The sequence below is a fragment of the Athalia rosae genome, chromosome 1 (genome assembly GCF_917208135.1).
Source record: "Athalia rosae chromosome 1, iyAthRosa1.1, whole genome shotgun sequence".
Lineage (NCBI taxonomy): Eukaryota > Metazoa > Arthropoda > Insecta > Hymenoptera > Athaliidae > Athalia > Athalia rosae.
The window spans coordinates 6835931-6844870 of record NC_064026.1 but is presented as its reverse complement, the minus strand read 5'-3'; the positions used below and the strand labels follow the sequence as shown (position 1 = coordinate 6844870).

The 8940-nt window shown below is 40.1% G+C and overlaps 1 non-coding gene across 1 annotated transcript; it reads right to left on the bottom strand.

The window, feature by feature from the left end:
- Window positions 1-19: 19 nt before the first annotated feature.
- On the bottom strand, window positions 20-92 carry Trnak-uuu. Its single transcript has one exon. It is a non-coding gene; the product is annotated as a tRNA-Lys (tRNA).
- Window positions 93-8940: the final 8848 nt, after the last annotated feature.

Genomic DNA, 8940 nt, shown 5'->3' with positions numbered 1-8940 from the left:
AAGGAATAAAAAATTTCACCGCCCGAACAGGGACTTGAACCCTGGACCCTCAGATTAAAAGTCTGATGCTCTACCGACTGAGCTATCCGGGCGCTCATATCTGTGGAAGGCAACAGTTAGATTCAAATTAAAATACCGCTGCCTATGAAGGACTTTGCGTTAATTTAAAGCATATCAGGGCATTGTGTGTGCTACCATTTTTTTTATCTCTTCTTTTTTTCTCCAATTCCTAACTGAAAATTCAAGTTTTCTCCAAATTTTTCGTGCGACTGGTTGGCCACGTCTACCTACACAAATTTTTGATCAACGCCTGTATTTTGAACTCAGGAATTCGAATCTAAAGACGAATTTATTTTTCCCTGTATAGATTTATCAATCAAGTAATCATCAGACAAAAATATCAATAAGATATTTTGAGTTATAAGAGAACACAAAATTCTTACGACTCGTCGGTACGTAAAAATTGTTATCGGATTCTTTCTCATCACCAAAACACTTTACGTTGCTTTGTGAAAAAATTAAACTTGTTTAACGACGTCATTTGATCAGCCTTTTTCAGTGATGCATATCAGCCGTGTAATCCTCTTATCTACTTAACCCTTTTGAATTGTGATTATTTCGAGATAACTGTATCAAAGGTAAATCGGGTTGATTAACTACAGATCAAGGCTCACGAGCTATGCTTGTGAAGTATCCCGTTCAGATAATTGGTACAATGATACCGAAAAACCTATAATTAGCTATATGCCTAGCTATGATTATGTTCAAGGTAAATGCTATTGATGTGAACTTATTAAATATTATGCGTGGCGATTACTTTTCACAGAGATTCTCTACCCCTCTGAAAGAATCAAAATACATGAGAATACCATAGAAAACTCAATGAAAAAAAACTGTTGAGTTTCATCCCGAATTTTTAAAAATATTTAAACGTTTGTGCAGGGCCAAAAATGAAGTATTTTTAAGATCGATCGCAGGACTTTTTTCTTACGTATTTTGACCCCAGGAACACGAATCCGTCAGTCCAATTGAGCTACGAATTTTTCCCATCGAGATATCTCAATTTTTCTGCCCCAAAAAGTGAAAAATTGGCGATAACTCGACCAATTTGAATTGTGAATCGGGATTTCGGAGACCAAAATACATGAAAATACCATATGAAAAAATAACTGGAAAAAAAATTGATTTTAGGTCAAAAATGAAGTATTTTAAAAATGAATCGTATGATACCTTGTAACGCATTTCGGCCTCAGGAACACGAATCCGTGGATCAAAAACAGCTACGAAGCTAATTTATAAATGAAATCCATGGCCACGAAATCACGTATTCAAAATTTCGATGCATCATCAAATTCCGATCATTCGTTCCCGAAATATAGTGAAAAACGTGATGGCGGTGTAAGCAGCTCGAGATTTCATATTCCAGCGGGCTGGACTCGAGCGCTCTCTATCTCGTTCGTCTTTCTACCGCTCCGCGGCGTACTGCCTCACGTCCTACGCTCCCACCACGCTAAGCTTTCTCGCACCAAAATCCATATGTAAAAATAATTGGGCAAACGCAGTCCGCGCGGAGTCTGGTGTCTAGCTCCGGCTCATCCAATCAAAATGAAGTTCGCATCAGCCAATGCGAACTTCCTATTTTAACACGTGCTTCGGTCATCTTGACCGACGGCACGTGCCAGATTATAAACATAATTTATGGCTTTTTAATAGGTGATGAGGTGTGAAATCACAGTCCTTGTTTATGTCTTGCTCCCATTGTTAGCAGGTGTCAGACGAGCTGTCATCACCTGACTAAGATCTTGTTCACACCTCATAAATCACCCCTTTGATCCACCTGATCGGCGGCATTCCTTTGCGGCATTTCTGCGAATTCTATGTAACCGATTAAGGAAGTAAATAAATAAAAATTCAGTATTTAAATGGTTCAGGGTATACCCAGCGAGTTCATTTCTGTCCATGAGGCCATACTGAAGCTTCAGACCTTTAGTACAGAAACAGAGGCACCGAGTGTACATCGAAACAAAAAAAAAAAAAAAAATTCCAAATAAATTTTTCTTTCATTGCATCGCATTGTAATGCATTATAAAAGGTAGATTGATAGATTTGTAATAAAACGGTCGATCTTTGTAATTTGACACGCATAATCAGAGTTTTTTTTTTGTCAATCTACCAATTTTTGCCATCGAGATATCTCAATTTTTTTACTCCAAAAAGCAAAAAATTGGCGATAACTCGATTAATTTTATAGATGGATTCCTCCGATCAAAATACGTGAAAATAACATATAAACTCTAGTAAAAACATGTGGATTTTTGGGCCAAAACAGAAGTATTTCTAAAATCGATCGAAATACACTTTTCTTACGTATTTTGACCCCAGGAATCCAAATCTGAAAGAAAAATTGATCTATCTCTAAAATTGATCGAGTTATCGTCAATTTTCAGCTTTTTGAGGTCAAAAATAAAAAATTTATTTTCTAGTCTATCTCAATGTAATTTGAGCTTAGGAATCCGAATCCGGAAGAAAAATTGATCTGTCTATAAAATTGATCGAGTTATCGTCATTTTTTCGCTTTTTTTAGCATAAATTCGAGGATATCTCAAAGGGAAAAAATCGTAGCTCAATTTGGACAACGGATACGTGTTCCTGAGATCGAAATACATAAGAAAAGTGTCATACGATCAATTTAGAAAAATAAAAATTTTTGTCCAAAATTTGAAAAAATCGTAAGGGGTACCCCTTGGAAAAATCTCAGATTTTGACCAAAAATTTTTATTTTTAAAAATTGATCGTATGGCACTTTTCTTATGTATTTTGACCTCAGGAACACGAATCCGTTGTCCAAATTGAGCTACGATTTTTTCCCTTCGAGATATCTCCATTTTTATGGTAAAAAATGCGAAAAAATGGGGATAACTCGGTCATTTTTGCAGATAGATCAATTTTTCTCTCGGATTCGGATTCCTGAGTTGAAATTACACAAAGATAGACTAAAAAATAAATTTTTTATTTTTGACCCCAAAAAGCTGAAAATCCGCGATAACTCGGTCAATTTTGGAGATAGATCAAATTTTTTTCCAGAATCGGATTCCTGAGATAAAAATACGTAAGAAAAGGATATTAAACCCAATTAAAACAATGATTTATTTTTTGCTCAAAAATCGAATTCGTTTTTGGTTTTTCAAGAGTAATCACCCATATAATCAGCTCAGGAATCCAAATCTGGAAGCCAGCATCATCTACTCATGCAATCGATCGAGTAATCATTACATGTGGAGAGTTGAGATATTCAGCTGAGCTTTGGGGAGAGTTTGTTTCATGCCTTGAAGTAAGTTTTAATTTGGAATGATCTAATAAAAAAAAAATAAAGTTTTATTTTTGGACCTCCCTAATGCTATATTATTGTTTCAGAATCAACCGAATTCCCTTCGTATAAAAAAAATTATATTGACAATGTATTCGATCCAGATTCTGCGCGCGCCGATCATCGTCAGGAATTTAGATGAGCGTCGAGTTCATTGCGACAAATCAGACCTCGAGAACCGGTCGATTGAACAGCTTCAAAGGTTTTCAGAACGAAATAACTACCACTATTGGTAAGAAGTGTGCGGAGTGTGGCAGTCAATTTTTCAATTGCGCTAATCCCTATGATCGGCTTTAAATGAAATAGTTGTCATTCTTTTCCACCCTGATGACCTACCTCATCTTGGCTTGACGGTTTTCGAGTCCAACCCACACGCATACGTATGTATTACATATACATATTACCATGTACCCATAGTTGAATGTATACTCGTATGTAGATACGATCCACGTGCGATGTGATCGCTGCACTCCCAGAGTGAAGGGGATGGCGATGTAATAGGGGGTCCTGCGGGACTGGCGACTAGCAATATACATGATCCCTCTAACTGGCAACTAACATATTTGCGACTGTTAGGTAGTCGGAACATTGGCGTATTTCGACAATGCATTACGTTCATTTCTCCACATTTTTATGCAATTTGTCACACCAGCCAAAAAAAAAAGAACTCGTCGTCCGACGAAATTCTGTTTTCCTCGCTAACTGTGGAAACAAAAATTTCTCCCTCAAATAAGCAATATTTCCGTTATTTCATTCGTCACCCGAAGACACGTTATTATGATCTCTACAAATTCTTCTTCTGCGTGTGTGTTATTATACATTCTACGCATATAGGTACTATGGCATGGGCATACCTATATACGCATATAATTCATACGCGTTGGAAAATATGTTAGCTGACGGACACAGTGGTATACACGCATTACGATCCGCGAACACTACCCTCTCGAGTTTTAATAAAATAAAACGGCGTTTATCTTTCGGATATGACGGTATATCGAAAGGTTCTTGAAAAAGAGAACAAAAAATTGAAGGAATTTATAGCGTGGTGTGGCAGCCATTCGTTCGGTGTACGCGACGGTATTTATTTTCACCGCAGGATAATATCGCTCGGCGTGGATTCTTCGAAAAATAAAAATTTCTCCCAAATAAAATTGAATGTCTGATAAAAATTCTGTACGTAAAAAAAAGAGAAAAAGAAAAACAAGCCGGGGTGCGCTTCGCTACGCCGTTGCCGACTGACAATATCGTTTTCTCCCTTTCCATGGGTTACGCCGGGGTTGGGGTGCATCGCTTTTTGACTCCCCCGCCCCTCTGGCCTTTATCTCCCTCTCTACTTCTCCTTGCCCCCGTTCTCGAGCACCCTCCGGGTGTAACGCTGACTTTTATTACCGTGTTTGATGTTACGAATGCGTTCAACGTTGCCTATGACCCCCAGTCCCCCCCTTCAACCCTCTAGTATTCTATGATACGAGTGGTTATGCTTTTTACGCTGCGACCTGCGTGCCTCGATTTCGTGATTAGCGTTGGGATCGAGCGACGTTTAACAGATCAAGACCGTGTACGAGGGATAAGAGCTTTCCAAATAAAGGGAGGTGGGAAATTGATTGCGGATCGTTTACCGCGAGTCGCCGAGTGGACGCGGAATATTTATTTCTCAACTGTTCAAGGACCGAGTCGACTCTGTCGAAATGAACAAGAGCGAGTCGGTTTCAAACCGTTACTGGTTCGGTAGTGATGTTTGTCTGCATTATTGTTGTCACAGTTCACCGCGAATGACTCTCGTTTGATACATCACTTGTTCCCTGCAGGTGCGGGACGGATTTAACCAGCGGGGTAACTTGACGATATTAATTTCGCTGAAAATATTAGAATAGAGTTGGCCACGCTCCAGTGATCTAAATTTTATGCGGTGAGTATACAATTTATTTTTTCGTCCGTCATGTTAGGTGCAAAAAAAAAATGATCATACGAAAAGAAGAGCTGAGCTGGTGCAAAGAAGGAGAATCGCACCAGCCTTCAGGATCATTCGAATCTCCGCGAGTAAGTTGTGCATTTTTTTTTTTTTTTTTTTGTAATTCCATCGAATCTGCATTATCTTGTTGAAGAAAAGTTTCTTATAATTTGATCGCACGATTATATGATACCGCGGAGCCTCTACAGACTTCGGTGAAACGTATATAACGGCTGATGATAACGTGAGAAAATTCCGATTGTACGAAGTATCAAGTTTTTATTTGGTTGACAAAATACAATGAAATCTAAAGGTAATTGCAATTTGCCCCGTTGTGCGCGCGGGGAAAATTAGAGGGCTTTGTCATTGTCCGCTGGTTATGAATAATATGAATGCGAAACATCCGCAGCTGCTGCAAATTTTATTACGTTACCACCCACTTTTGTCCACTTTGTTAGCTTCCACTTTGTTTATCATTTGCGCATATTAAAACTGTTTTCGTATTTACATATACCTGTACATGTCGTTTGTCCGTTATTGTTCGTTATGTCCAATTATACACAGATCCGTGGTTCCTCGCTATTCCCGCATATACGTACAACTAAAGTGGAAATTGATTCCGTTGGAATATTATTCGATAAATCTGCGAATGCCTGGCTCCGCCGCGGCAGGGGGGGACAAAAATATATAATTTTGAAAAAACGAAACAAACAAAAAAAAAAAAAAAGAAATTGTTCATAATTGTGCGAATGGAAACGAATCGCGCCCCGCGGCGGTGCGCGGTAGTGCGATGAATTGCGACGCCGTAACAATATGCTCGGGGGAAAAAACGAAATGAAATCAAAACACATCCCCCGACTATGAATATTATCCATACCGCAAATTTTCGAGAAGGAAGCGTTAAACATAACGGTCCATAGTTGCGGGGGCGTCGAGACTCAGGCAACAAAGCATTGCGGCTATGATCAAAGCATTCGGAGAGCATACCTTCGTCTGAAATATTCAGCCGTACGAACATATCTCGGTATCAAACGGGGCTGCGTATTTGAAATTTTGAACGGTGCGCGTGAAGCCTTCGAAAGCGAATGGGGCACGTCAATTTTTTATCGTCTTCTGCGGAGGAGAGCGAGCCGAAGGAATGTAGAAAATTGTCGGAATTCAACGTGTATTTTCTCTGTACTGTTCGATGCGTATCTTATGCCCGCCTGGCGCACTGATCTTCACAACTTCTAGTTCTTTATTCGAAGACAATTATTCACGGAAGTCTTTCCACTGTAATATTCCATTGAAAATAGCGGTCTGACTAATTTAGCTTTCCTATTTAGTCGAGCTAATCTTGTCGGATACCTATGTCGTTACTATTTTAAGGGAGGGAGGGAATAGGTATTAATTTGTAAGAGAATTTCGCGATCGTTTTAAACCGTCGGATTAACTGTTCTAATAATTAAAGCAGGCCTTCTTTGGAGAAGCGCGAAAGGGTTATAGGGAGGGTGAGGGGGTGCTTTTACAAAGCGAGCTTCGTTAAGTCGAGCCCAACGCGAGGAATTAGATCTGAGCTTTTCTCAGGTCCGCGAGCGAAATTAAGACTGTCGCTAAAGGGTCGACTGAATTACTATTCAGGGAACCTACGGCGCACGTTTTATACTTATATCGGAAGGTTTCGCCGAAACTCCGAAGGCTCTGCACAAGCGGGCTCGACCTTCACCTTTTTTTCTCGCATTGCATTCCGAAAATAAACCGAACGCCATGGCGGACATTCGCACAGGTCATTTTCGAGATCTTATATTGGCACAAAGCTACGGACAACATAATGGCTGGTATATTTATCGCGGGCTTACGCGTATTTGCTGAAAAAAGCTTCTTTTATATCATCGATGTAGCGATACTCGTCGGAAACTTGGTACAACCCCCGACGTCGAAGATACGCGTACGAGAGTTGCAAGCTCAGCGGGGGAGGGGGGGGGGGTTGAAACGAGGGGTAAAATTTCGAAGGAAGATACTAAAATCGAGGCAGGCACACCGTAAGACGAAGAGAGAAAGGTAGAGGTGGATATAGAGGGGGAAGGTGGAGAAAGAGAAAAGGACGAAGATAGAACGCATCGCGAGGGGATGAGACGCCACAAAGGTAGCCTGGGCTCTTTTGATTCGCGAGCTAATTGGAATGCCACGGATTCCTGGTCGTGAAGCTGCTGCCGGTGGGGCAAAATACGGGGGAGTATTACAGGGCGGAGCTTATCTCTTGAAGGGGGTTGCGATTCCCGCCACGATATGAAAGCTTATTGCCAGGATTTTTACCGCGGTGAACATGCGTGCTGCAGCTGTATATATACGTTCGACATCACTCGGCTTTACTCGTCAAAACATTCTATATCCCTCGACCAATTCCTGCACATCCGCGTTCGCCAATTTCTACCCCTTTCATCTCGTCTACCGCGATGCGGCGACTTAATGCGATCCACTAAACAATAGCTTTGTATATTTATTTTTTTATATCCTGCTACCATTTTTTCAATTCTCGTCGCAGTGTGATGTACTACATACAAGCATATACTATACGCTCCGACATGGAACAGCATATGAGAGGGATGATTTTTATGGCCTTCATTTTCATCGCGAGTTCTTGTTTCCATGAAATCTGCTGTTGGCGCCAAATTCCAGCTCCTAAATTTTGCTTCGCTTTCGTGTACGGGATTCGAATTTCAAATTAGGTACAACACGACGATTATCGTCGGACCGATGTTCGGTGAATATCTTCCGGATGACAGTGCGACGGTATTAAAAGTAATCTGCTTGTTTTTCTGTCTATATCAAAGAATTTCAGTGGGACAAAGCTAATTTATCACCCCTAATAAAGGAGGTTCGGTGACGAGGCGTCGTTCGTCTATCCGTCGGTCTGCCCGGGATGTAGCCGACAAAAACAATTTGTATTGTACATACGCGTACGTACATCGTGATATTCTTCCCTATCGTGTCAGTCAAATTCCTGGCCAGTCGACACCCCTTGCAACCGTTACCCTCTGCAGTGTCGAAAAAGCTTTTTACCCCTGTTCCCCGTGACCCCCTCAGCAAGTAGTGATTATTACCGCGAACCACAATAAATAATGCTAACCTACGCCGTTAGAAACACACCGCTAATATAATAACGATATTAACTTTAATTGTACAAAGCGCCGACAGCCTCGAAGCAAGCGACAGAGTTTCTGTGCGTTATTAATATTTTAAACAAAAGCGTTTATAGAACGGGGTTGAGTTTGAAGGAAACGTGGCGGCGGAGGGGACGTCCCTCACCTTTTGTTTTATCCGCCGTGCTCATACTCCATCGCCTGCGTTTTCATTTTTTGATTTAAAATAAAAAAAAAAGTCTAGCTTCTTTCATTATGCAGAAAAATCAATCTTTCACCGTCGCGGTTCAGCGCTAAGCCAAAAAAAGTAGAACAAAAAAAAACTGAATGTAAAGTTCGACATTACCTTCAGTTTTATTTTATAATTTTTGTAAATTTTTTTTTTAATGCATCTGATGATTTCCAAAAAAAGAAAGAATCCAAAAAAAAAAATTCAATGATTTTTTTTTTATTCTGTGTTGCTGCATTTATTATTTGCAATAATTATGATATCAATT